The following is a 7441-nucleotide window of genomic DNA, read 5'->3' as shown; positions in this document are numbered from 1 at the left end:
CTTGTCGGCCTATGTTTTGAGTTTACAAATGGTCATGTCGGCCTTATATGCCCGTATGTCACATGTATAAGTTTGCATATCATGTTGGGTCGTCATATGTTGAGTATTCCCTTATGTTTCCTTTTTTTTATCTCATGACGAGTTTTCTGGCTCAATTACCCATGATAGTATAATAAGAAAGATATGTTACGTTGGTACTCGGTTGAGTAAGGCACCGGGTGCTCGTCGCGGCCCATTTGGTTTGGGTTATGACACATACCTGAGCCGATTCTCTTGACAACCCCTCTAAAATACGTCTTTTGCGAAGAACACGTAACGACGGATTGAAGTAGGGAAGAATCCGTATGATACTCTTGAGAAAGATTGCACCGTACACCCTTAGAATCACAAAATCTCGCTGCTATTATGCAGTATAATTTCGTATGAAATTTTTCTTAAGACCGTTACCTTGCTGAATATGAACATCTTTATCTTGTGATTTTTGAGAATCCTCACGTTAACTTTGCAAAATTTTGAGCTAATAATGTTACTTTACAAATTTATGTCCATTTCTCTTAAAATGAATGAGAAATCAATGACTAAGCCTTCAAGATCAATGACTAAGCCCTTAAAATCAATGACAGAGCCTTACCAAGTAACTTGTAAGAGTCATCAACATAGATGGAATTGCTGCCACGTTGGGTGGGCTTTGTCCCATTAGTAACTATCCAAAATATCCAATTTACAAATTAATATCCCACTTAAAAATTCATAATTACTCAATTATTCACATAACTAAAAATTATCTCAAGTTACTTAAAATATTACTTCTTTTTAATACACTTTATACACCATACTATCATGGCCATATAGTACCTTGTATGACACTAGTCCATAAATACTGGGTATTTTAGCTCGGGCCGTATTTTATCCCAAATTGCAAAACTTCGACGAAATTCATTTTCTTCGATTCGCTTACCCTCTCTCCTTCATGAATTTACTCATCACTTGTTTGAAATAGCATAATACTTATAATCCCAAAATAATCTCATTCCCGAGCTTACGTCGATTAACTTACGACGAAACATTAACGTACAAAAAAATACGGGATGTAACATGTCATTTATGAGCTGTCATCAATTTATTTATGGCGTACTTTCATGTACAAAAATGTGGGGTGTAACAGTTGTCCCAAGTGAAGTTTGTTTTGAAGATTGACAGAGGAACTCAAGCATAAACCAGGTCCATCCACAGTGTACACAGACACCGGTAGATTCAAGCACACGGGATGCACGGGAGGGAGATAAGCTTAAGTGGTTATATCTGAGATCTCTTGATCGAAAAGGTTGCATAATTGATAAGGAGAAGAGCTCCTTACTTGAAGAAAACACTATCCAAGATAAGTGAGGAGTTAGAAGTTGAGGATAACTAGAACTCTTCCACCAAGGAAGAGTAACATTAGAACTCTAGTTATTTTTTATTCTACTAACTCCATGAATAACAGGATGTTCTCACTTTACAGGTATGCACAAAAGCTAAAGTTAAACGATAGTTGAGAGCAAAATAGCAAGGCATTTTGCAAGCAATTCTTGTGTGATTCAAGTGTGCGAACCTAAAGCTACATGAACTAGATAGGAGGACCAGTTTCAAGTGTCTATCTTTTATTCGAGTTCAATTGTAGTAGGTGCTTTCATATAGTACCTTTCAGCTTTATCTAGAAGCAATTAGGTACTTTGAGTACTCAAGTTAGAGTTAACTTGGAGTTGTCGCAACAGTTAGAGACTGGTTGCTACAACGAGATTAGAGGTAATTCTTAGGTTTACAAAGAGTTTCGTAAATGTTGTTTTGGCTCAGTGATTTAGTGAAGTGTTGGAAAAATTCCTACTGAGTAGTAAGTCGTGATTTTTTCACCTTTTGAGTCGGGTATTTTTCACGTAAAAATACTTGTGTTCTTTACTTTCCGCATTTATTATTTCCGCAATAGTAGTTTAAGGAACATATAGAAGAACCAAATCCTTCTATGATTTGTGCACGTGAAAATTGAATACCATATAAATCATCCCCATTGTGGCATTGAAGTATAAAATATCATATACACATGAACGGAGAGGCGGATAATGACTCACCGATCATCTATCACCTATCATTTAGTGCTATCGATTTAAATTTTAATCTCGGTACGAAAAGTTCTGGAAGAATAGTCTCCAATCAAAATTTTGAAGCACATTGGTCAAAAACTCTTGGACTAGTCTTATGGTGATTCTTCATAATTCTGATGGTTGCCATAATTTTATAAGTTAAGGTGATCTTTGAAAAAATCTGACAGTTTCCATATTATTGTGCAATTGACCTTAAAATCGACCATCATAATTTCTTGCATTGTGGATGAAATTTCCGCTAATCGTCAGAATTCCTTGTGCTTCAAAATTCTGATCATCATACTTTAAAATTCTGACATAAGGTTATTTTAACAAGATCAAAATAAAAATAACGGTTAAAAAAGCTCCATCGTCAATTCTACAGGGATGAGCAATTACATAACAATAATGTATCTTTTCACAAGTAGTCACTTGGATTGACTATTTATTTTTTTAGCCGATATAAATTCTACGATTATACACATATAATATATGAATTATACATCCACCGACAATTGGTATTTTGAATATTTGAGTGGCCGAATAGGTTAATTCTTTAAAAAGTTAGCTACTACTCATTCAATATCATTTTATGGGGGAAAATTTGAATGGACATAGAATTTAAGGAAGAAAAATTTTTTTGAAAAATTTTGATATAAAATAAGTCATAGAATTTTGTGTGGGCAAGAAATAATCTCATTAATAGTAAAAAAAAAAGTTAAAGTTGAATTATTTTTAAAATTAAAAAGTTATTATCTTTTAAACAAACTAAAAAGGAAATATTGTCACATGAAATGTATACGGTCAAAATCGTACTCCCCCTTTTTGTGTGACCAATCGAGACTAGAACAAGATAGGTCAATGTTCGACTTCGTGTTATATCGAACCTGGTACAAACTTTCGTGACATACACTACTTTACACTTGTTCTTTGAAGTATCTTTGATTACAAGACTAAAAAATATCAAACTCTCAGTCAGCACCTCTACACGTTGACAATAATTTCGGCCACCACGGAGAAAATGATAACATAGCGCCAGGGAACGATGTACCCCATGTTGGCCTCAATAGAGTTCTGGTTGTAGATCTAATCGATGTCACTTCACACGTAGCTGTGAGCACGTGATTTTTGCCCTATATGAGAATTACTCCCGAAAATTCAAAATAAAACAATTTTCCTTTGTGTGCAATTTTTTTTGAATTTTCGTGGCATTTTTTATAATTATTTGTATTTTTGCCTGTGCATGTTAATGTGTTAAATTAATAAAAATATAAAAATATGTCGCATTTGCATTTGATGTTTATTTAAGTTTGTTTTACAAAACAAAAAAAAAATCACAAAAAAAATGTACGTTGCATTTTAGCATTTAACGTCCAAATTGTGTGATTTTATCGTTAATTGCTACTTAAATGTGCGATAATTGTTATTAGGAGTTAATTAGTATTTTGAGATAATTTTGGGTTTTATAATTTAATCTTAGCATTTTTAGCTTTATTAATTAGGAAATTGAATAAATAGAAAAGAACAAAAAATAGAAGAAAACCGGATTGGGTCTTTTCTTCAAATTTAAATCACAAAGCCCAAAAGAAACAAACCCATGCCGGGTCAACCCGACCCGGTCCGCCCCATAACCCCAAAGATCCAACTCCCCCTCTTCATTTTCATTTTTCATTTTTCCCAAAACAAAAAAAAACCCCAAACCCTAAAACACTTACCCGCCCCTCTCTTCTTCTTCTCCTCCAAACCACCCTCCCTTCACCTTCTCCAGCCGAGCTCGTGCTCGAGCTCAACCATGGCTGCCTTTCCCCCCACCTCTTCTCCTTCAACACACACACACACGCAGGACCAGCCATGAACGACCCCCCTCCCTTCACCTTCTCCAGCCGAGCTCGTGCTCGAGCTCAACCATGGCTGCCTCCTCCTTCCAATGCACACACGCACACACAGCAGTCCACCATCGTCCACCGACAACCTAGCCCCATCGCTACGTTCAGCCATGAACGTCCACCATGGCTGCCATCCTCCATTTTCTTCGAACCAACGACAACCCCATTCCCATCGAAACCAAACGACCACAGTCCTCCACTCAGCTCACGCCCAAACGAACCCCATCGACTCTTGCTTCGTCCAGCGAACAGCAACCACCTGCTGCCACTGCTTCGTCTTCACCTCATCGCCAAACACCCCACTGCGTCGTCTCCGAGCAGCCATGAACGAGCAAGCAGCGACAACCCCAGCTCGAGCTCAGTTCGTCGAGCTCCGGCTCAGCGACGCAGCAACAGTTAGGCCCGTTATTTCTGCTGCATTCTGCTACGTTTAGCTGCTTCTTCGTGGTCGTCTTCGTCGTCGAGTTATTTTGGTGCGATAATTATTTCCAGGTAGATTTGTTTCCGTTCGAGTTCGTTGTTGTTCCGATCCGGTTAGTTGGTTTAAGTTTCATTTCTGTCCGTATCTTGTTTGATATTTTCGGATTTGAAATCAGTATATGTTTGATTCATTTCTTAATTATTTCTTCAGTTTGTTTTTATTCATTTGTTCTTGTTTAGTTTAATATAGAAGTGTGTTGGTTATAATGTTGTTAGATTTAATTTGAAGTTCAATTGATTTTTTGAGTTTAGTGATTTGAATCTACTTGTTTGTTATTGTTGTTGAATCTGAAAGTAGGTTTGTTGTTAAAAGAAAAAAATAAAATAAAAATATTGTTCAGTCAAAATAATTCCAGTTGTTTCTTTGTTGTTCATCATTTAGTTTGAATTTGTTGTTTGAATTTGTTTAGGAATTGGTTATAGCTGTTGTATTTTGGTTAGAAATGATTAGGCGAATTGGTTATAGCTGATGGGGGTAGAATGGTAAATTATAGTATTTTTAGGGGTAAAATGGTAATTTCAGTAAGTTCGGAGGGGTATTTTTGGAATTGAAAATTTGAACAATTATTTAATCTGAGTGCTCCGTCCACTAGGCATTAATAATATTACAATAGTACATGGTGGGGGACAAGACATAATGGAGTGGGAATAATGTATTTGTTTAATATAGTGGGGGACAAAACATGTAGGCATGGGGAACAAGGGAATTAAATAAGAAAAACATTAAGTAGTGGGGGCAAGGCATGCAATTATGGGAATATTTCGGGTTAGTGGTTCAAGACAAGAGTCTTGGTTATAAATAGAGTCATTTTTTACATAGTGTAAAAAAGAGGATAGAGGAAAAAGTGGAGAGAGTTGACTGAAATTTGAGAAATCAGAATTTGAGAGAAAAAAGAGAAAAACAAGCTGAACTTTTACTTGAATAATTTCAGACTGCTTTTCCTTGAGTGTTATTCAAAAATCAGTAAACTACTGCGTCTTGTATCCGTCTCTCTTCTGCTTTGACTGCGATTGCATTCTGGTACTGCTGGTTTTCAATCTGTTACTGGGTTATTCTACTGGTCGTTACTGGTTTTGCTGTGTTGCTGTGTATTTACACTACTGCTGCTTCTACTGATCTTCGCCTTCTTTCCTTGCTTTCCAAATATCAGGTACACAAACTGATACACTAGTTCATCTTGTAAGCTACTCGAAGCATGAATGCAAAAATGGGAAAGATTTGAAGCTGTAGTTTAATGTAGTCTTTTCTTTCTTTTACTGTCTGTACTTAGAACATTCTATGCGCTGCCCATGTAAACTCTGGTTATATACTGAATCTCGGTTGTATATATGTTAGCTAGTTGCCTTCACTAGAATCAGGTAGTTGTTGGTTATGTATAACATGGGCACTATCCTATAGCAGTTTAAGTTGTAAACTTCTTCCCCGTAGGATTTTAGTTTAAAAGGACTAATAATGTAGTTGTAACATTCTGCTAGTTCACTTTGTTCGATTAAGCAGCATGTTCCAAATACACATCAGGCCTTAGGTTGATTACTCAATAGTTCAAACTATTTTAGTTAACAACTTGCTCATCTAAATTCGTTAAAAAACGGGTTTCATTAGGTATCACTTTCATTTCGGATTCTTAAAGTTTGAACATGTGTAGAATCATTTAGCTAAGCCCAACATCTGAATAAGGATGGCACAGGTCCAGTTTTACCCCTTATATATCGGACCTGGGCCCATAATTGTTAACCGACTGCTCTTATTGTATCGTTTTCAGATTTAACGACTCACTTTCGAAACTCAACTATAATAACTCGTGAGCATCTAAATAAGTTAGAACTCTTCTTCTTTCATTATAGAGACGGACTAAATAGAAAACATAGTCACTATAGGTCAATCCTTTTGATAATGAGACGAGCCTCGTCAAATAAAAATTCAAATTGCGGGGCCCTCAATAATTGGTCATAATAAATACTTAGAATTTGGGATGGGCCGTTTAGCGAATTTCACTGCCTTCCTCAAAGATAATAATGCGTTAGACTCTTTAGGCGCGATTTTAATTAATTTACATTCTTAAATTCGGGTGCACATTTATGTGACCCAAATCCAAATCTCAACGGAGTCGGAACGTATTAACAACCACGGGTGTATTGATTGTGACGTGGTTCGAGATATATTTTCACAACGTTGCAATTCTATTAAAAAAAATGATAATAAAAGCGGTTTAAACTTAATAAAAGCATATAAGTCATAACATGTATAAAAATCAGATATTTAGCCATTACAACAATTTAAGCGACCGTGCTAGAACCACGGGATTCGGGGGTGCCTAACACCTTCCATCGGGTCAACAGAATTCCTTACTTAGAATTTCTGGTTCGCAGACTTTCATTTGGAAAGTCGAATATTTTTCTCGAATTGGGATTCAAGATAAACCGGTGACTTGGGACACCAAAAGCCAAACCTTTCCCAAGTGGCGACTCTGAATTAAATAAATAATCTTATTTCGAATATTGTCACTTAAATTTGGAAAAACTCCTTCACGCATTTATCCTTTGGGGTAGGTGCGCAAAAAGGAGGTGTGACAGCTCGGGGGGATCGCCTTTGAAGCCAATCAATGGCGAAGTTTCTCAACAAAAATGAGGCCGGGACCAAGCAATTGGAATAATCAAGGCCACCGAACCAACCACCGTTTTCAAACTGACAATTGTTCTTTGTTTGGAAAATTGAAACAGGTGCAATCCAAAGCAACCGTGCAAGAAGCAGGTGCAACCAAGAGGGAAAAGAAATGCACAAGTGCAAGAAACAGCTTTGCAGCAAGGAATCAACCCAAAAGGGAAGTTTCCTCCAAATTCTTTCCTGCATTTTTACTGAACAAAAAATAATTAAAAAAAAACGAAAAGAGAAATAAGAAGAAAATTCCAAAAAAAAAGGGGTTAGTGTAGAATCCCCAATATCAACCTATTTTTCGC

Source organism: Nicotiana sylvestris, chromosome 3, assembly GCF_000393655.2.
Source record: "Nicotiana sylvestris chromosome 3, ASM39365v2, whole genome shotgun sequence".
Lineage (NCBI taxonomy): Eukaryota > Viridiplantae > Streptophyta > Magnoliopsida > Solanales > Solanaceae > Nicotiana > Nicotiana sylvestris.
The sequence above is the reverse complement of the archived record's forward strand: the minus strand, read 5'-3'. Positions refer to the sequence as shown.